General features: G+C 46.3%; 1 long non-coding RNA gene across 1 annotated transcript in view; it reads right to left on the reverse strand.

Annotated features, from left to right (window-relative positions):
• The window catches only part of LOC141732352 (uncharacterized), a 171,768-nt gene that overhangs the window by 23,120 nt on the left and 126,388 nt on the right, over nucleotides 1-22,260 (reverse strand). The gene's annotated exons all lie outside the window — the stretch shown is intronic.

The following is a 22,260-nucleotide window of genomic DNA, read 5'->3' on the forward strand; positions in this document are numbered from 1 at the left end:
GAGACCTGCTGAGCTGAGGCACTGTTTTGCCCCAGCCTGGACCAGAGTCTCCCCTGGCCACCAGTGGGACCCGCCACCTACTTGAACTCTTCTGGGGATACAGGCCTCTGGTTCTGCACAGCTCAAATTTCTTGCCTATGTCATGGCTTCTATTGTCTCTGAGGGAGAGAATAAATCCTTTGTGGGCTGCTAAAGATGCGATTTAAGGCCAGACACGCATAGAGGTAGCCCTGACAGCTGCTTAAAAGAGCAATTGTACATGTGAATCTGTAGGGATAAGAACAGAGGCAAGCAAGGTTTATTCATTTACCCTAGATACACTAAGGCAGGGAGCTTTCCAGAGGATGCCTGGCATATTTCTTCTCCCAGGTACTGGATACCAGCTGTTTTTCCCCAGACATTGCTGACAGTAATTCCTGAAGAGTGAGGATACTACCAATTCACTTGAGAAGCCAGTAAATTCTCCTTGTTTACCCCACATGGGAGTTACCAGAGTACAGAGCTCAGCTCTTTCCCATCAATTCCACTCACTGCCTCCATTACTGTTATTACTGTGATTAAAAAGCAATCAAAGAGAAATCTTCTTCCTGTCCTGAAATTGCTGCAAACATCTCAGTTCCACCACTTAAGCATGAGAAGAGCAAGTTACAAGCGCATTCTGCGCTCCTGGACTCTGCGACACGAGGTAAAATAATGGGGCTCATCGCCTGAGCGGTCAGAGGCAGTGAGCAGGACTGGCCGCGCTGGCAGCGTGGGGATGGAATAATGAACCTTGCAGCTGCCGGGCCGCGTCGCGCCTGCTTAAGGAATCTGGTCAGAGCAGCCCCAGACAGGCCGTAATGAACTTCGCAGCCTGGAAGTGCTGTCTGAGCTCGACGCTGCTGCACAGCCAGCTTGCAGACGGAGGACAGCCAGCCTGGACGAAGGAGAGCGCACTGATCGTCTCCCTCTGCTCAGGCAGACCGGAGGGGTTGGATCGTGAGCCAGCAGTGTGCCCAGGTGGCCAAGAAGGCCAACAGCATTCTGGCTTGTATCAGGAATAGCGTGGCCAGCAGGAGCAGGGAAGTGATGGTGCCTCTGTACTGGGCACTGGTGAGGCCTCACCTCGAGTACTGTGTTCAGTTCTGGGCCCCTCTGTACAAGAGGGACATGGAGGTGCTGGAGCGTGTCCAGAGGAGAGCTACCAGGCTGGTGAGGGGTCTGGAGACCAGGGCATGTGAGGAGAGGCTGGGGGAGCTGGGCATGTTCAGCTTGGAGAAGAGGAGGCTGAGGGGAGACGTCATTGCCCTCTACAACTCCCTGAAAGGAGGGTGCAGAGAGGTGGGGGTTGGCCTCTTCTCCCAGGTGAATAATGACAGGACCAGAGGAAATGGTCTGAAGTTGCGGCAGGGGAGGTTTAGATTAGATATTAGGAAGCATTACTTTACTGAAAGAGTGGTCAGGCACTGGAACAGCCTGCCCAGGGAGGGGGTTGAGTCACCATCCCTAGAGGTGTTTAAGAAACGGCTAGATGTGGCACTTCAGGGCATGCTCTAGTGGCAGAGATTGTAGGGGGGTTTTTTGTGTGCGTATGGTTGGACTCGATGATCTCAAAGGCCCTTTCCAACCATGAAGATTCTATGATCTGGGGTCAGGCATCCTCTCTCCATCCCAAAGAGATCCCTAGGAGTAGGGAGGGGGGTGATGGGTCTCTCAATCCAGCCAGCAGCTGCAGAGGACACTTGGACACCCAAAGCTGGGCTGTCAAAGCAAGGCACAATGACAAAACTTACAGTCAGGCTGTCTCAGAGGGGAGCAAGCATCAAGATGTCATCAAGAGTGGTCTTCTCCCTCTTTCACCCCCAGCAGTTTGTGGTTTCCTGAAAGTTTAGGCTGCGGGTCTAGTTTCTTGGCCCAGGGACAGCTTTTCTCAGCACAGACTCTATTTGTAAACCCACACTGCCCAGCAGAGCAACACCAGCCTCTCCACCTTGCCCCGGCACAGCTCCTTAGACCCAGCCTGACACCGGCCCAACGCACCCTCGGTGCAGTCCAAGGTAACATTGGGGGGTGTGGGTGCACACACACAGGTGGGTGCCGCAGGGTGTATTACTGTCTAACTGACTATCTGACTGTAACGAAGCCGCCTGATAATCAAAAAAGGGTGAAGCCAACTGACACACAAATAAGAGCAAGTTTATGCTGAATTTTGCCAGCATATATGTAGTTCTGGGCTTCTGAACTAGAATGGTGCATAATCTGTGCTAGTCCAGAGGAAACATAAACAACATGGGGACAGACCCTCTTCTTGGGTGTAAATTGGCTGCAATAGTCAGTTAAGAATCAAAACAAGTAGCTCCAAACGCTGATAATCTTTACTAGTTCGTTCAGCTCACTCATGTCGCCACAGCAAGACAGGCCACTGTCTTATTTTTGTACATATTAACTATAAAGTTTTAAAATGAACAGTTCTTCAGCAGCATAAACACGAATAATAAAATCTCATTGCTTGTGAACCTTTAAATTTTTGCAATATTTTAATGACATAAATTTGCCACACTCTTGCACAAACATAACACAGAAATAAAGTGTTTGAATTTGCTAATTAGCAAGCGTAAAATACAGGGACACATTCTTAATAAAACTATTGAGCTGTTCAAATCAAAGACTTTGATAGCTTCTGAATTTTCCTTGCCAAGAATCCGATCTTTTTAGGTCTTCAGGCTACAGACCTTGAAATGATGCAGCGTAACAGAGCATTTCCTCCAGACCATGCTGGACCCAAAGGGCACAGCGACACCACTTTCAGACCCCTTTAGTCAAGGCCAAATTCTGCACTCAATATGTCATAATCTCAGGGGCTAGCTTAGGACCTGCCTTCAAGAGATCACTACTACATGTAAAAGTAAGTATGTGGTTATGTCACACATGGGACTGCGGCTGGAAACGAATAGGAAATACTTAGCATCTGCAGATCTGGTACAGACGGTAATTTTGCTACCTCAACATGTCACAAAACAAATCTTTCTCATCTTGTTCAGCTCTCCTGGACATATCTAATCCTGGAATAGTAGCCATGCCCTGTCAGACAATGCTGCCTGCATGTTAGAGTAATGAAGGATAAGCTTTTTGTGCTTTCTATTGCTTGTTATTACGCAAACTTCTGGGTTTCGCAAATAGGAGTTTTGAACAGGTTCTCCCTGAGAAGGCAGGGAAGCATGTCCCGCAGTTCCCCCATCAGGAGACAGAGGGACAGGCCGGAGGGAGCAGCTCCCCTGGCATTGCTGATGCTGCACTCAGTGCTGTTGGGTATGTTCCAAGGAGGACTCAAAGCAGATTCTGTCAAACTACCTCAGACTGTTTGTTGACTCGGTAAGGCCTGATACCGGATGCTTTACAATACCTGGACTGCTGTGTTGGATAATCTTCCTATGGCTGGCATGCTAAACCTGGTTACTCTGACTTCGACGAGCTCTAGGAAGAACTTGACAAGTTCTAGGTGCCCCTGAGTCCTGCTGAAGTTGGAGTGGGCTAAATGGGCCAACAGATCCTGCGTCACCAGGAAGAGTCTGTTTTGCTGCTGATGGGAACTGCTCATAAACCCCTGCAGCAGCAGCAGCTTACAGTGATTTTTCGAGATAGCCCAGCACCAGAGTTGCTTGGGAACTGCTTCTGGGTCCCTGTAACTCGGGTGCCACAGGACAGCTGTCTTTGTTTTACAGGGCCATGCACAGAAGGTATTTTTGTGGGATCCGAGAGAGAGACCTGTCTCAAACCCCGCAGCAAGAGCATTAGGATGCAGGAGTCCAGCCTTGCATTCCCTGCTCCAGCAGTTTGACAGACCCCATTACCTTTTCACATGCCATTTGGCTCCTGTCAGAAGCAAGAAAGCTTCTTAACAGGGAAACCTTTAAAGGCCACAGCCTGCATATGTGTGCTCTTTACGTGGAGCCTCCTTCAAAGAAAAGATTTACTTCACATTTTCTCTTCCCGCTTGGGACCTCCAGGGGACGACAGCTCCATAGCCATGCTCTCCTGCTTACTTAGGGATTCCATAAGTACTTTCCCATTGCAAATCCTGGAGGATTTAATATCCACTCTGTAATCTACTGGCACCAACAGGCATTATCTAACTAAACCTTAAATTGAAAATGCTAGTCTTTCCATTTTCCCCAAGCTGTTGCGAAAAAGCTGGGTTCTCGTAGTCCGATGTAATTTACTCTCACTCTAATTAAAATACATCAGTCAGCTGTTCCTGGCAAGATACTCGGCTGGCTGATGCTGCGAGTGCCAGAGGCACATCAGGACCTGTGCAGAGCTGGTGGGTGGGACAGGGGTGCCCCAGGTCTCCCAGACTGACTCTGCTTTATCAGACCTACCTCTGTTCTGCCTCCCCATACACCAGCAGCATGCTGAATTCTCCTCTCCTCTGTTTTGCTGTGGCTCTGATCAGTCAAGTTTTGGCTCTACTGGGGACAAGGATTGTCGCTGAGGACATCCAACTCCTTGTCCCAACCCATGACCAAACGTCGGCAGCAGGAATCACCAAGGAAACTTGTTCAGCACCAGCTCTTGTGTTTGGTTCTGCAAGTGGTGGGAACTCATCGGTGCCCACAGAAACACTCTCTACCCAGCTCACTTCCCAGGCATCTGATGGCAACAAGAGCGGCTACCTGGCTGTGCTAGCAAACACACATGGCTGGGCATGCAGTGGTGACCTGCTGGGGAGGAGAACAGGCAAGAGGGAGCCAAGATACACATTTAATGCAGATATAGACATAGGCCAGTGATACAGATTTGTGACCTTGACCTTTCTGTACCACCATGTGCTTCCAGGGTAAAGAAACAAATTTTCTGTACTGCTTGTTCCCTCTCATTCCCCCTCATTCATCATACTCCATTTTGGCTAAATCACCAAAGTCTAAACACTAGCCAGCAATATTTATTTACGATTTCCAATTTTATTAGAAAAAAAAAAGAGTCTCAGTCCCAATCAAGCCTGTTGTATGTATCAGGTTTCCACATGGATAGGGTATAGATTCTGCTCTAGAGTAATCAATCCCCACTGACACACAGCAAATGGAAAATGGAAACTTTTAGGGGGAAATCAGTCAGGAGATGCAGGAACAAAGACGGTGTTAGAGTGAATTGCAGAGCAAGTCCATCTGGTTCAGTAACCCATCTGACAGTACCAGATGCTTCGATGGAAGAGGCCAGTAGACAGATGTGGGATAAACTGTGTTTAGGGAGAGCTACTTCCTCCTGACCCCATCAGTTAGTACTTAGCTTATGTCCTTAATTAATACCACTTTTAGTATTTTTAAATCCTATTAACTACATAACTGATGTGGCTCCCTATTAGCACAACAGCTGAGCATCAGCATCAGGATCTCTGGTGCATTTATATTCCCAACACTTATGGCAAATGTGAATCCGCATTTTACAACCACAGGGAACAGAAGCACAGCGAAGGTAAGATTTGCTTAAGGTCAAAAAAGGAGTTTGTAGCAAGGCAGGAATTTGAGGTCTAATCTCCAGCCAGGAGAGGATTATTTTCCTCAAACATATTTAATCCCATTTTGAATCCACTTGTCCCTTAGCTCGGGAGTAGCTTGTGGCAGCAAAGAGTTCTACAGCCTAGTCTCATAAAAATACTTCCCTGAAAACAACTCTTGTGCAGACATCTTAGCACATTTGAAAACCTCTTGGCAGACTGAAGGTGTTATTAGCACAGGGAACACAGGGTTAGGGCAGAGCTCCACCTTCTATCTGAAGAGGCTGCAGGCATCACTGGGAACCTCGGCCTTGCCAGTGAAGGCGGAGGACATGACGGATGCAGGGATTTCCTCCACCCTTTTTGCTCCAGTGTAGCATGTTTATTGGGACACGAATCACACAGGTCACCTCCGGATCAAAATGAGGGGGTTGGCAAGGCAGCACTGGGGGGGGATGGACGGACAGCTGGACATCTGCAACATGCCTTTTAAATTGATATATAATCTCACCATGGGAAAACAGTGCAGACATCAATACACAGGATATGGTTAATAAGGTTAATATTTTGTGCGCATCACTTCGGAGATGACGGAAAGGTGTAATAATACACACAATCAAAGAAGTAGAGGAACCTAAACTAACATATTTTCGGGGTGGGGGAAATCAGTATGAGAAAAGGAAAATTTTCCCAGTTGAAACATTTATTATTTGATATACTTTTAAGAAAAAATAATTTCAGGGAGATGTAATGACTGAATATTCCCAAATCCATTAGCTTCTGCTAAAAGAACAGCTGCACAGGAAATACAGGGAAATAATCAAGAAAAAACTCATCCCAGCATACTCTCACTTTCAGTAGGCATAGGGGACTTTTGCCCTTCATAACTAACATAATAACTTTGTGTTTTCATTACCCAGAGAAATGATTAATCCCCATTTGAGCCTCTTTAGATGCTCCACCTCCATCACGTTTAACCCAGCAAGTTCCGCTGAAATATGTAGAATTAAAAAAAGGTCTAGGACTTAGACTAATGAAATATATGAACAAGGTCACAAATCTCTGCGTACAAATAAAAATGCAGAGCTCATCTCTCCAACCTAGGACAGCAATTCTAGGCACCCATCTCTGTTACCACAGGATCAAACCCCTCAGTTTGCCGTGAGACTCACCAAGATATTCCATACTGAACCAGGCGTTTAGGAGTTCAAAGCTATATTATAATGGTTTATTTTTATAGCTGTTAGGAACACAGGGCACCACTTTTTATCATATGCTGATAGAGTTATGACCAGTCAGCTCAGTTATACTAATCATTAGAGGTTTTTTTAAGGGTAATATCTTTTCATTTCATAGATAAGACAGGCTAAGAGTGTGCATGTAGTCACAGTGGCTTGGCTAACGAGCGGTAATTCGTTAAAGGAGCAATTAATTTCAATAAATAGTCCATACTTTCCCTGGCAAAGGGAGGGGTTGAGTCCAGAGTCTTCAGTTCCTAAGACACTCCTGTCACTTACAGTGAGGAAGAATTTCTCTTTTTCTGCCCCTTGCAAGAAACTAAAACACAATGCAGAGGAGTCGCGATGCCAGCCAGGCAGTAGCACAAACCGACGCACATAAACTGGCCAGTTTCTTCTCTGTCAAAATATGATGGCCACACATTGGGGCTCTCTGGGTGACGAAGGCACTGGCCCCTTTTTCCCCCTGCTTCAGACAGTCTGAAGGAAGACAGCAGCCTGCCCTCGGCAGCTCTCCTTTCTGACTCCCAGATAGATTTAAAAGAGCCCAGCCACAGCAAGGAGTGAGGCTGCAAAGTTCCTCTCCAAGACAACTGCATATCAAGTAGAAATCGCACAAGCACTCTTGATAAACAGCAGGCAGCCCTGCTCCTGCCAGCTAACAGGATTAATCTAAATGCACACAGACACAGCTGGGCAAAATCAAAACATCGAGCAGAGACTAAATTACACCACTTAATGGCAAAATGTCTTCGAGGCTCCCGCTCTACCCACTGCCTTTCCCTGTGCTGCTGCAGCCACGGTAAGGAGGAGAAGCCGCATCCCTGCCACTCCAGCCCTGTGGCAGGCACCAGGTGGATGACAGGCAGACCTCGGAGGTGGCACCCAACCACCCAATTCTCCTAAGAGCAATGGGCAGGAGAGAGCCTGGATCCTAGCTGCTTAGCTTTTGAAGCGGTAGCAACGGCAAGGTCTCTTACAAACAGAGAGGGCATGGCTCCGTGGTTAACACCACAAAAAACTCGCTTTTCTGGCTCTGCTGCCAGACAGTTAATGCCAGAGTGAGTTACCCACTGCAGCGCTGAGCCTGTGGTTCACCCAAACCACAGGAGGCAGTTTTTAACACCAAAGAGAAAAACCACCACACATTGCAGCAACAGAGTAGAGGTGAAATGAAAATAAGAAGTGTATGTTCAAAAGGCTAGCGTAATTTTTACATGGTCGAAAGTAAAAGACACTGAGGCAATGCCACACAAGAGGGTCTGTGGATTTCCTCCTCCCCCCAGTAAAAATCAAGCGATCTTGAGATTGAAAAAGACGGAGAGTTCTATCATAGTTTATCCATGTTGAGGTCCCTGCCTAGACAGTGGAAGGGAGATAGGAAGTGATACAGCTGCAACCATGACTGTGATTTGAAAATTAAATTTGGGCCCAGGGATTGCCTTCCTGACTCCACACCTCGATTTCAGCCCGTGCACATCTCATTTATCTTGGTTCTCACAAACTCTTTTGTAGAATTAAAGAAAAATCTAGCTGTCATGGCTAATGTCCCAACTTCAGTTTCCCAGGGTTCACAGTGCCGTGGGCCAGGAGATGCAAGAAGTATTACAGCAGGCACCAGCTGGATGTGTCCAAGCCGACAAACTTGTCAATGCTGGAAATGGTTTGGGTTTGCTCTGCCCCATCGCCAGATCTCATTTAGAACCAGTATGCAAGGCTTTGCGTGGGCTGGCTCCATTCATATTGGGCTCACTAGAAACAAGACTAGCCGTCATCTAGGAAGTAATTGCCTGACTCACCTCATGTGAATTTTCCTAGCAAGCAGAAGCTGAATCTCCTGTCCCTGAGAGCACAGAGACCTCAAGATGACCAAAAAAAGGTCATATCAAGCTGTGGCAAGCTGCCCTCCTACTGACTACTAACTCAGAACAGGTTATGAACTCTGCTTGAACTCCAAATGTGAGTGAGCTACTTCCAAGTGTTTCCTAATGACACTTAAAGGGAACATCCTTCATTCTCCAGAGACAATGATAATGTCTGGTATGATAATGCCAGAACCTTTGTGATTTCAAATCAAAGAATTCTAGAAACACTCCTAAATTATTATCAGCCAAAGTTGATCAGGCTAAGCGCACAGAGAAAAAGCTAACATGGGTAAACTAACACTGGCCAACATGATTATGGCTAGTTTGTGGCTGTGGGATGGAATCTCCTTTTAATTTCATGAATATTAATTGGTGAGAATTATGCCACAGAGAAAACACTGTCATGGGGCAAATCAAGTTTCCAGCTTGTTATCTTTTCTCTTTTTCTTTTCCTTTCACTATAATTTTGCTTGTGGGATGCAGTTCAGCTGCTAAGCATTCTCCTGTCTGGAAACAGGTCCCTGGTGGGCTGAAAAAATAGAGCTGGAGCTCAAGCAATGTAGGAACTCACTTTTGTGCAAGTGGCTGTTTCCTCTTTAAGGATAACAGTAAGTCTGCATTTCATAGCAGAAGGGAAAGATGCTTTCTATTTAAAGCAGATGGGTTAAGAGTTCAGGAAAGGAGGATGAAAAGAGATCATGGGAGGAAAGGTTCTTGGAGATGTAGGGATTTGAGAGTGGAGATAGGCTGGCACTTGGCAGACAAGAAATTACACAGGGCAATTTGTACTAAGAACTATTCTGACCCGTCTTAAATCAGTTCTTTAGAGTCTCCCCTGAGGTACCACAGTAATTTCCTTCAGCTTTTACTCAAAGGCCAGACTTTCCTCTAGGCAACTTCTTTTTCCGAGGTTGTTTAGGTGATCTTAAATGGCAATTGCATTACCAGTAAGACCAGTTTCCTTTATTTCTGCCAATCAGCACATGTTACAAATTCTGTTACCTGCCATAGAGCACAAGTTCCTGCCTGGGGCAGTTGTTTCAGTAGCTTTTAAAGCCCCAAGTCCTATGTACCATGTAAACTTGATGCAATGGCCAGCTCCCCAGCAGGGCTGAGGGTACCACACCTCATAGCAGCCACCTGCAGCAACTCCAAGAGCAGCCTGCTTGGCCTCAGCTCAGGGCTGCAGAGCAGGATGCTCTTTGTCCGGGGTCACCCTCAGCACATCACTAAGGAGCCACCGTTCAAAAAGTGCCTAAGTACCTTTGTGGGTCTAGCCTGTAAGTCTTTCCAGGTGCCCCATCTCCAGTACAAGATGCTGTGCATTTCTATGGCATTCTGAGGATGTCCATGTATCTAGACGTACAGTACTACCACCCAAAGTCCTTAGGGATACAGAATGGACATATACCCCTCTTGTCTATTATTCCTTGCTCCATTTTTTTTAAGCAGCATTCATTAAACTATTCTTGACAGGCATTTTTAGTTCTAACTGGAAAAAAAAAAAAGTGGCTCATTGCTTGGTTTCTGGAGCAGGGGGTGGGGAGCACCCTTGTTGGATCTATTTGTATTGTATATCTTTCAGACATTAACTAGTCACACCATGTTTATGTCCAGGTGCATGGTGTTCAGAGATATCAGACTGCTGATCATCTTTGAGACTTTTTTTCTTCTTTACCTCATATTCCTCTTAATTGAGTGATGCTTACCTGCCCTCCCCCTTTTCAGCATATTTGAAAAACAAAACCAGACATCTACTGTTTGCTTTGCACGTAATTTTTTTTTTCTTTCCTAAGAGACCACAGAGATAAACCTCACAGTCCCAGCAGCAAATCAAGAAATCCTGCAGTACAAATACCTAAAAATATTTTTTACAATAGTTGTCTTGGTATTTACATATTTGCTCCCAGTCTCCCTATCTAATTAGACTCGGAATCCTATATTCACTTATGCTGGCGGATAGCTTCATTCTTTTCATGTTTTGGGTCTGTGAATATCTGGAGGCTACAGTATAATCCCATTTATGCCTTTGGTGGAGGATGAGGCAAAAACAAAGAGAACTGAATACTCAAGTGAGGAGAAGCCTGTTTGCAAAGGCTGAGGATGGCCAAGGCAATGCTAATGCAATTGATACTATGGAGCCTCTGTGCAGGGCTCAACTGTGGGGCAAAGACCGACCACCTCATTGAATTCATAGATCTGTTTGAAGATCTTTAACATGAGCCAGGAATTGGGCAACTATAAATGCAATCCAAAGAGAGTTACTGGTCATCAAAAGAAAAAAAACAGTACCATCAGCAAATTCTGCAGATGCAAGTGGAAACATTGAGAACAAACAACGAGGACAACAGAGGCAGGAGGAGCTTCCAGCAGGTTGTACAGGGACCTGGATTATTCATGCATTGAGAACTTCAGTGAGCAGCTGTCTCTGTGGGTGGGACAAAGCCAAGGGGAAGAGGATCAGTTCATACATGAGCTGTCTCCTATGTTTGTGCAACATGAAGCGAGCAACCTTGAAGCAAAACTGGAGCAAATGTGGCTGTTGCTTCACAGCTCGGATAAATGATGGGCTCGCAGAGAAGCCAAGACATGCTCGGGAGGAGCAGTCTTTGAGACGCAGCCGCAGAGACACCAGTTCAGTAACCGATGCAAGGCATTTGGCATGACAGCTTCTCAGCTGGATTTGTGAGCTGGGTGTTGGCCAATCGCTACAGCTTCAAGCGTGTTAGCAGGGACGTGGTCATAAATCACTAAGTTCCCAGCCCAGCAGCAGGTTGAGTTGCAAGGACCACACCAACAGACACCAACTGAGCACTGGGGGATTTTCCCCAAAGCATGATACAAGCATAATGAGTAAGAGGAAAATGCCTGAACAAGCCCTTAGAATAAACCTGAGTTTTCTTCTCCATAAAGTAGAGCGGCTTGATCTACCTTCCTGGCAGCTGAATATCTGTCCCCAGTATTAGGGTCAGGCTTAAATTGCCGTTGCCCCTTCTCAGATTCAAAAGTAAAAACTTATTCTTTCAAGTTAGACGACTTGGAAGGGCAAAGGGGAAGGGGAGGGTAAGAGGCCAGGGAAGACGCTGTGAGAAGACAGCACAGAAATGATACTATCTGAAAAGATGTGAATTGGGAAAATTTTATTCTAACTCATTGCCTCTGTTTCTCTGCCATGTGGAAGGATGATAACATCTACATCTGAGGGATAGAAGCAAACTTGCTTCAACAGCGTGTGCAAAATCCATTTGCCATTCTTGCATGAAAGGGGCTATTGAGATGCGTGGTATTAACTGAGCCTTTATCTGATACCCTGCCAACTTGTTTGAAAGTCCCTTTTTACCCACAGCAGGCTCAACAGCCACTAGTGTGGCTGAGATAGGGCTGTGCTGTCCCACCCTGGCATTTTGTCTGGAACACAAATAAACTTAGAAGCTTAGGATTTCTCTCCCATTGGTTAATGCATTATTCAGAAGAGCAGCCAAGAAAGAGCCCTGATTTGCCATGGACTGGCCGGAGGGGAGCTAAGGGCTAAAGACGTTAGCTAGAAGTTAAAGAAATTCTTGCTCCCTAGTCTTGACCTATTTGTTTTCTAAAATGCAGAATCCAAATCACTTTAAGTAAGAGATGCTCCAGGGTTATGCATTGGCTCAAGGGGCAGACAGGAGACCACAAAGCGTTTCCACCTTTAAGTTAGCAGCAAACCCACCCTGCTTTGTTAGCAGGAGGTGTCACAGGGGGCTGACAACCTTGTAATCGCCAATGGCATGTGAGTTTTAGGCTGCACAGTACCAAACCTGTAATTTGGTGATCTCTGCAAAAAGATTATGGAGGCTTGGTCAGAAAACACTAAGCAGCAGGGGAATGGTTGTTGGCAGAGAAATCCTCTCTGTTGCTGCTTGTGCTACCAACTTAAAGCTGACTTTCTCCCCAACGAGTCTGTCTGTTAATGCTATCTCTGACCAGAAGGGATGGGATGGAGAGACTCTTGCTCAATGCATTTACGGCATTTTCTCTGTGATGGGAATTATGTGCCCAATTATATACCTTGCCAGTCTACTTAAATTGAGATCTTGCTGACCCTAAACAAGGAAAGGAGTTTCATAGCATAAGAACCTTTGTATACTTTGGGACTACAGGGGTCTTCAAGGAACGCAAAGCTCTTCTGACAATAAAGCTATGAAATACTAACCTGCCTCCATGCTCCTCTCACACTGAGGGGAATTGTAAAGGAGGCAGCATTAATTATTGATCCCAAATAGAATTAATAAAGAAAGAGCATTTACTACAGCAGATAAAATGTTCCATGCAAGATCTCTATCCCCAGGTCAGTAGCAGAAACAAGACAATAGCGTGCAGCCCCCTTCATGCCAAACAAGATGTGATATCTTGTTTCTCACAAGGCAGAAAGACTACGGAGCTGCTCAGGATACAGAGTAAGTTTCCATCACGCAATCAAACTCGAGCCGTGCCACTACCTGGTGCAAGCGCTGGGCCCTCAGCACTTGCTAGTGCAGCTACACAGCTGCCCACCCCTACAGCCCTGGGGAAGTGATCTGCTGCCCTAACCGTTGCAAGCCAGCGGCAGATTTGCCAACAGACTTTGCACCAGCAGAACTGGCCCGACTCTCTCTACAAATAAATAATCCCTCTGCGCAGAAGGCAGATGTAGGTAGGGCGGGGTTGAATAAGGCAGCTGAACCTGAAAGCCTGCGCAGGCTTGTTAGTGGTGGGACAAGAATAACAACGTCCCATCGGAGGAGATGGAGTGGTACCCGGCCTTTGGTGGTGTGCTTTACTGAGCTTTCAGGAGAAGCTGTCTTTACCCTTGCCACAGAATTTCAACAGCAAACCTTTCTGGGTATTACTGCGTTTCAAGGCTGTACTGTGTTCAGGCACAGTATTTCTCATTTTTGAGGTTAAGAAGATTTCTCCTTTCGCTTGGATAGAGAGCTGCTTCTCAAGGCAAAGCCTCTCCGGAGACCACAGCCTCTGCTCACTATGGACATCTCTGACAATAATACAATTTTTTCCCCATCCTTTTGGTGTGCACACACTAGCACCTTCATAAATATTGGCAGTGCACATAAATCTACATAAATTAGCGCCCTCCCCAACACCTAGTAAAGGTCGAATCAGCAGAAAAGAACAGATTAAAGATAAAGGACTAGATCATTGGATTGCATCAAGTCTGTGCAATTCTTTAAGTTCTTTTGAAGTTACCCTGGTTTACACCACCTGATGGCGTAATGCAAAGATTCTCCCATTGCTTGAGTCAGGATATTTTATGACCTAGTTCTATTTATTTGTACCCGCAAACTAAACTAACCTGCATTATAAATTATAGCAAAGGGAGGGGATATTTTTCTCCTTCCAGAAAGCTTTACATTCATCAAGGTTAATTGTAATCGGCCATTAGCTCCCATAAATAATCAGATATATTGCCGAGACACAGCATAAATCCAACCAAATTATGCTAATGAGTAGGATTTTGAAAAAGTTTAATCAAAGTTTTGATATGGAATCGCAATCAGCAGAAAACTGCCAGTTCTTAAAGCTCGCCTGTCTGCAGTCATCACAAAATCCCTAAAACCAGGAAATAGTGGAAGCTTCAAGGGTTGGGTGCTGGAAATCAAATCAGCAAGGCTCTAGTCTCCTCTACGTATCTTCAGGTCTATATTTATATTACCATCAACAGCATGACAGCAGTATCATGTCTCGCTGCTGCCTAAACAGGACCCTAGGAATGAGGGGATTTAAGTACAGGATAACAAGGTTTTAGGCATCTATTCTAGACATGGTTTTATACTGTTCTCCTCCTAACAGCCTTCCTACCGCACAGTAAAGGACAGCGTAGTCACCTTGTTTGGGCTTTCCCCCCTTAGCCTGTAGCTCCAAACACCAGCTCAGTTTCAATCCATCACTCCTGCTAAGAGCTCTGTTTTTTGAGTCAGTTCCCGTTCTCTCTCATAAAGTTTTTAAATGAAGATGGGTGCCCCACAGAACCAGGGAGGTCCCTTCCCCTGTACATATCAAGGGGCAGAAACGGGGTATTTGTGGACTCTCCCAGGAGATGAAGGCCCACACTCCCCCCCAGGCCTTGCTGTCTGGGTGATAAAACAAAAACTACCAGTGCATCCTCCTGCTGCCAGTGTTGCTACAGCTGTAGGAGCGGGGAGTTGCCCATGTAGACAACACTCACAAACAATTGCTGTGAAATAGATGATGGAACAGTAATTTCATGTCTTATGTTGTCAGGCAGTCACAGCAAACTCAACTAGAACTTGAGACCAAAAGGAAGAACGAAAAAAAGAAAAAAGAGGGGAATGTGTGTATACATATATATATATATATATGTCTCTGTGTGTCTGGGACAAAAATGAGGATTGAAGTGTCCCCGTGCCCCAGCAATAGGAAATGTCTGCTTTTGATGAAAAATGGGGGATTCAGAATGTGCTGAGAAAAACCAGGAGCACGACCGGGAAGGAATCCAGCTGACAAATTACATTGAGAAAAGATCCTTCCAGGCGCGGGAGGCAACGAGTTGCAGTTCTGATTGAATAGACTTGTTAATAAAAATACATTGAACAAAAAATGAAATAGAGAGCAAATCCTTTCAAATAAGATTTCAGTCCTGACTTAAATCTGTGGCTTTATTTATGAGTTCCTCTGTCCTTGCTCGCTCAGCAGGACAGCAGAAGAAAAGAAGAGAGAGGTGAAAACAGACTGAAGCATGTCATGTCCCTCCCTAGGTCTGACGCACAGCGATATAGCTGGGGGACAGAGGTGGGGGGAGTAAAGCCACAGCAGTTTAAAATATCTTTCCCCTTCAGCTGCTTTAAAGTTACAGCTTGTTTTCCTGAAACTGGAGAGAGCCATAAGGCAGCAAATCTTGGTCAGCGCACTATATGCCTAGCTCTGTCCCACAGCAGGCCAATGTTGCACCTTTACAGTGTCAACATTGGCCTCAGCCCTTTGTTTCTCCTGCTTTGGTGTTTTCCCCTGCATCGGCACCATAGAGGTCCGTGGCAGGTCCCCACTGTCGGATAGAATGGCTAGAGAGCTCTGTTAGCCAGGAACCCACTTGTGGTGGGGCAGCAAGAGATCTACCCGTGCTGACTCTGAGGGACTCCTCCTACGAAGCACCAGGACTAAGTATTTTACAAGCCTCGAGCTCTGCGCTTTTTGCATTTCTCAGGTTGTTTTTTTCAGTTGCTGGAGTCATACCGAGCTTTTCAGCAGTATAATGAACAGGCCAACACTGAGCCTCATTAGCGCCCATTTCAGGTGCATGATTTAATTGTCAGCTTTGGAAAACACCTTTAGTGTCATGTGGGGAGCATTGGAATTGGGCTGTGAGATGCGGCAAGGGAAGTGCAGAGACACTGCAAGGAGGCATGAGAAAGACTGTAGATCATCCAAGGCTGAACCTGCTTTAAGGCACACACCTCTGCTACCTGCTGCTCTGAACACAGCGCGCTCACAGGCACACGAGTCCCAGGAATTTACCAGGCTTGGGCCCAAGGTCTCTCTGGGCTTCTCCCTGCTCACTCTCTTTCGTCTAATGCCCTCTCCAGTCTGACCCACATGGAGTTTCGGCAACTCCAGTGACCACAGCCCACGGGATGAGGAGAGCAACAGAAATCCAAGTGCATTTCCAAATGACTCCCCTACCCCCCTGCTCACAAAGCCTTACAGTCTGTGAGGCGTTTTTCTGCCTCTTACACGCTGACAAACTCCCGCTCTCCAGGGCCCATTTGCCATCTGAGACCCATTTGCACATTGCTTCCCGAAGGAGTTTAATGGAGCAGAGACAATGTGCACAGGAGCAGGCTCGGGGGGGAGCCACGCGGAAGGTTTCAGTGCGCTCTCCTTGCATGCCTGGGGGAAAGCTTTTGCTTCCTACAATCATAGAATTGTCTAGGTTGGAAGGGACAACCCTTCAACCGCTGGGCCTGCGGAGAGCAATACAGCTAGGGTGGTCCTGTGCCAGCTCCCAGCCCTCCCATCTCACTGAAACCCCTTAGAAAACGTCCAGTTGTCCAGCCCAAACCGGCGCTGTTTCTCTTGTCAGACCACCGAGACTCACATTGTTCAAAAACTGCCTGGCCTGTCTCTCCGTGCTGCGCATTGCTGCTTGGACTGCTTTTTGCTACCTTCTTTGGCGCAGAAACACGGTGAGCACCACTGGAGGGCCCACAAGTTGTTTGAAGGAGTGTATCCTGTATTTGCCACCCCCTGGAGTTAAAATATAATGAGATCTATAAATAATAAATAAATCAGCAATTCTTTTTCATGTCTTTAGAAAGGCTATTCTCTAAGGCTACATAGCTTTTAGAATTTTTAATGGAAGTGCAAGGGGGGGAGCTAGAGAGTTTTTCTTCTTGATTTTAAAGATAAACACATGATTCGTGGAGGTGAAACTTTAAGAAAAGAAAAATCAAGAAAATGAAATCCGATTAAATCATCTCTTTCAGCCCAGTGCAGAGGAAAGACAGGAGAAAAATGGACTCAGTTTTGCTTGGAACATCCTAAGAGAAATATTTACTCCCACCAGACAAACAGATCAAGTTCTTCTAGTGCATCTATACGTAGCAATTTGAACAATTCCTTTATGTGCAATAAGGTGTTTGAAAATATGAGCCCAGTGTCTGAGAAATCCACAAAGATGGAAACTAAATGCAGAAGAGGAAACTGATAGGTACTTATTAGCACGGGTCTTGTGAGTCGGTCTGTGCTGGGGAAACAGGACAGACTGCCCTCGGGGTCATTCAGTTCAGCGCGGCAAAGGGTATTAATAATACAATAATACAATCCCCCCATATCTGAAAGATGAACGTACTGGGTCAATTCAAGTAAGGTATCACTGATGAAACTAGCACATCTGAGTTGAGGAAGAGCAAAAGAAAAGCCGGTATCACAGCCCTAGGTTCTGTCTCAGCAAAGCCTGCTCTGCCTGCTTCCTTCCTAATGAGGCGTTTTACAATGCTGATGAGAAAATTCCCTGGTGGAATAGAAGCACCAGGGTGGGGACTAGGGATACGCTGAAATTTATATACAGTAAGATGAAGGCAGGCACACAGAAAGGGGCGCAAAGGTGGAGAAATGGAAGGGAACGAATGTGATTTGCTCTACTGCACAGACCTCGACGTTTGCAGTGTCTCTTTACTTCCATCAACCCCTTGCTCCCCACTAGAGAACAAGCCAAACCAATACACAGACCTGTGGTTTATATTTATGAGAACCTTCTAGTCAGTTACCCCTAGTCCAGAAGAGCTTTTTTGCTTTTGTTTGCCCGAGCATCAGAACAACACTGCTAATCCTACAGAATAACATTAATGGAATCAATATGATTATGCCCATGAAAGAACATCAGCCACTGTAAAACAGTACAGCCAAAGGGATCCAGTAACAGAACACAAACAAGCACAGGAGCTTATTTTTGGATTTGTTTTGTTCTTCTGTCATTTTCTATCCATTTTCCCCCTGCACTATATAAAAGAGAATAGAGTAGAATTCTTGGGCACTGCCAAAGAAAGCCAGCCTTTTGTTAAGGACAAATAGTAGAGAGCAACTCCAGCTTAAGTATCTGCTCTTCAGGCAGTTTGAAAAACATACCCAAAGCTACGTCTTTCCTGTTGAACTCCGGGTAAGTGCTGCCCAAGCTGCCTGTCAGTCAATGCCTGGCTAATGACCTGTACAGTACGGCTCTGAGCGGGGAGATTAACACACCCAGCCCACTGCTGCTCAGCTGGATGGCGCGGGCAGAGCAGAATCCGAGTGTTGCTGTCCCAGGACAGCCTTTCTACATGGACTGGGAGTGATTAGCACAGACCAGAGGCCTCGCTTATAGATGGCAAGCCCTAGCATTTCTTCATGCTTGAAAAGGCTTGAAACAAACAGGGAACAAGCAGAGTACCTGAGATCTTGAAAACACTTCCCCACACAACTCTAATTAAGTGATTTTCTAGTGCTCCCACAGCCATACCTGGATGAGAACTTGAGTGCTGTACTCATATTCTGAGACTATGTTTGCGGAATGAGTCATTTCCTGCCAATTTGGGAAAACCTGGGGTTTGCTTCTGAAGGCATGGAGTTTTCTTTCTTGAGTACTGCAGAACGCAGGAGCTGGCAGGGGGAATTTGTCTCAAATAGAGCTGTGTCTGCGCTTCGGGTTGCTAGGCAGGTTCTAACAGCGTGATCATCGCTCTGATGGCAGACGTCAGCCGCCCTGCTCAGAAAACTTCTGTTAAACTTCCCGTTTTGGGGGTCAGCGTCTCCTAGTCTGCAAACCGGTCCCTTCAGTCTCTGTCTTCATTTTTTTTAAATCTCCCATTACTGTTTCTTCTAAAAGCTCCAAGATGGTCCCCAGAGGCCATACAAGAAAATAGAAATTGAATGAAGATTAAAATGCTGATCTAGAGCTGCTAATGCCCCTCAGGAGTTACACAAACATCCACTTGGAACGAGTCCCATCTGGATAACAGCAAGAAGTGTTCAAGAACAAACCTTGAAGGTTAGCTAGCATATTAGCTTTCTCTAGATCTTATATTTTCTTATATTTATCTTATACATAAATAAATAAATCTTATATTTGTCTTTTATATCAAAGAGATCTTATATAGATCTCTCTCACTTTCACCCCTTTTTCCTGGCGTTAAGGAATGGCCTTGAGACCACATGCTCTGACCGTGGTCACAGGGCTTTAGCCAGGTGAAAGCTGCCCCTGCTCTGGGGACCGTATGAACCACAGATGGACCGAGAAAGCCTGGATGCTCTTCCAGGACATGACAGTGTCTCCCATGCACGACTGGCCAAGCCCTCTCGCCTCCCTGAATGTAACTGTTCTCAGAGGACGAAGGGTTATAGCATAACTAGGAAATCAATGCCATTTAAGAAGGGCTGGACTCAAATTGCTGAGAAACAGGAAGAGCTGGCCAGGTGAACAGGAGAATTTGGCTTGCACCTTAATTAGCATTACAAACTTAAAGGGCAAGGTTCAGCTCTGCCAATGGAGATGCCTCTGGCACAGAGGTGTGTGTGCTAATCACCCAGCAACCTCACCCGGCTACTTTTTAAAACAGCAGAGAGAAAGGGGCACTTCTTATGTGTGGTTCATCTCTTCCAGAAGTCAAGTCCTTGCCTGACTCACCAGTTTTGCTTTGGACAAGGCATGGTGCTATGCTCCCTGTCTCTGTTGTGCCTCAGCCCTTCTCTCCTATCTGCAGGCAATTCACTCTGCTTCCCCAGTTCATCACATTCTCTTTTAATACCTTTGTTTTTGTCACAGATTTTTATGTGTGTGTGCATGTGTTAAATCTGGGCAGGAATGTATTTGAACATTTAGCCAGATTAGCCTGGGTTTTATTTATTCTTGCTGGGACGTGCACTCCAGCCCCTGGCTGACATATTATTAATTGTTTCTGTTTCATTATCCTTCCTTACAAGGAAGGGGCGTGTGTGAAATGAAGAAAGCCTTATATGCTTTGCAAACATCTTTTATCTCCCCTTTGATTCCTCACCAGCCTGTTCCAGCATCAATACCCGCTTTGAGCTGGTGACCCTGATGCTTCTTGCCCCCTCCCCATTATCTGTTCATCCCTCTCCAGGCCCATACTGATTTCCTGCTCTGTCCTCCTCCACCCCAGACCCTTCCAAATTTCTCCTTCTCTCCCCGGCCTGCCAAGGTCACCCTTCTCAGTGTCCACACTCACATCCTCCTGTCTCCTACAGCAAAACCTCCCAGTCCCAGGGATCAGCCCCCCACTCTGCAGTCATGGGGGTGAGGTCTCCATCAGGACAGCACACCTGCAGTGGCAGCACAGCCCTTCTCCAACAGGTTACTAAATTCCTGCTAATCCCAAGTCCACAAATAAGAAGTACCACTACGGCTCTGATAGCAGGGCCAGGGAGGAAGACTCTGAGAGTGCCCTTCATCAGGGAGGGACACAGACTGCGCCTTGGCTCCCACCCTCTCCCTGGCAGGCCACAACCAGCTGCCTCCAAACTCTTGGTCTGTACCCGAATGCTCATGTTTATGGGGTCAGGGTGGCTGCTGGGGTGAATGTGGGATGCAGCAGAGCTGCCCACGGCAGTGGCCTGCTTGTAACTTGCTTCTTTTTGGAGTAATAAAAGAAGGAGCTACCAGGTGCCTCTTGCTGCCTTTCTGTGCTGGCAAGGTTATTTATATGCAAATTTCTTGTCTGTGTTGGCTGCTTATAAACACGATAACAAAACCTTCCATGGAGATGGGATGTGGGAGAGGCGTGCAAGGGCCTTTTGATCCAGCCAGGAGAGTTAATACAGTATTATTCACAACCAATTAGACATTTTCAGACAGGAAGGGATAGCTATATATTGAGACACAGTTCGTTAAACTGAGATTGTGGCTGGGAGCTGGGGAAGGCAGAGGAGAAAATCCCCTAGAAACATATTCGGCTACAATTAAACTGTATTGAAACACCAGCTCTTGCTCACCTCAAGGTCAGCGGTAACACTTTCCTGTTGCAGTATTAAGAACTACACCACTTGGATTCCTATTTGGTTCCTACAGTTTCTGCAGAAACTCCTGGGCTTAACTTATATTGCACTGTGACTTGGGACTGCAGTGAGATCAGCTGAGCCATTGCTGCCCTCCCCTGCTACGGGTGTCCCTCTCCTCTTCCTAGGATTAGACACCTTGTCTTCTTTCCCTCCCCAAAATTCTGCATGGGGACCAAAGAAATACCTTCTCAGTAATTTTTGTCTTTATTTTCTGTGATGCAATGGGTTTCCCCAGTTTCTGGATCCTGTTTGAGAGACAAAGTGTTACCTAGCAATGTGAGCCCCCTCCAGTCTGGCAGTGACTTGCTGAAGGGTAGCTCACAGGCAAGTCCTCTTTGTGCCTTTGCAAAATAGGCTTTGATTATCTGAAACTTAAGACATTTTAAGATCCTTGGATAAAAAGTATTGGAGTCGCTATTAGATTCACAGTAGATTCACAGGCCTGAAGAGGCTCCATGTATCATGAAAACCTACTTCCTACCCAAAATAGGCTGCAATTTCTGTATGAGCAAAATTACACCATTTTTAAAAGACCCGTAATGTTGAGCTTAATCCAGAGAGGCCCTGTGTCCTTAACAAATCCTCTCAGCTGTCCATTACTGCTGGGAGTAGCGCCTGCATACCCTGTTCTCAAGTTAGCACTAGCCGTAAGCGTTGAAGGCTGCAATTTTTTTTCTGAGAAGACAGAAACAGCAGGGAAGGGGAATTTCCTGGGAGGGGTCATTTTTTTTTATCATAGAAAATGACTACTTTATGACTAGTGCCATAAACTCCCTGGAAAGGTAGGGCTGCTTTCCAAGAAACGAGACCGAGTTAACCCAAAGGTGCAAGAATAGGAAGTTGTGTCCCTGTGTTCTTGCTCCAGCGCCCAGCCTGCAGGCTCAGGGCTCCTTACCCCAGTGAGCCACTTGGCCTCACCGCTAGCTCGCTCAGGCCCTACCTGTTGCCCTCACCAGTCGCAGAGCTGCTGCCTCTAGAGATCTCACCTGGACATGGGGATGTGAGGGCCAGCTACGGCGGGGACTCGTGTGCTCACTGTTCAGGGTAAGCAAGGAAACCAGCCAGCCAGAGGCTTTGCTGCTGGCTCCTGCCTCCCTCCACATGCCCAGGGGCCATCCCTGGTATCCCATCACTCCCAAGAGGA

The sequence above is a fragment of the Larus michahellis genome, chromosome 17 (assembly GCF_964199755.1).
Source record: "Larus michahellis chromosome 17, bLarMic1.1, whole genome shotgun sequence".
Taxonomy (NCBI): Eukaryota; Metazoa; Chordata; class Aves; order Charadriiformes; family Laridae; genus Larus; species Larus michahellis.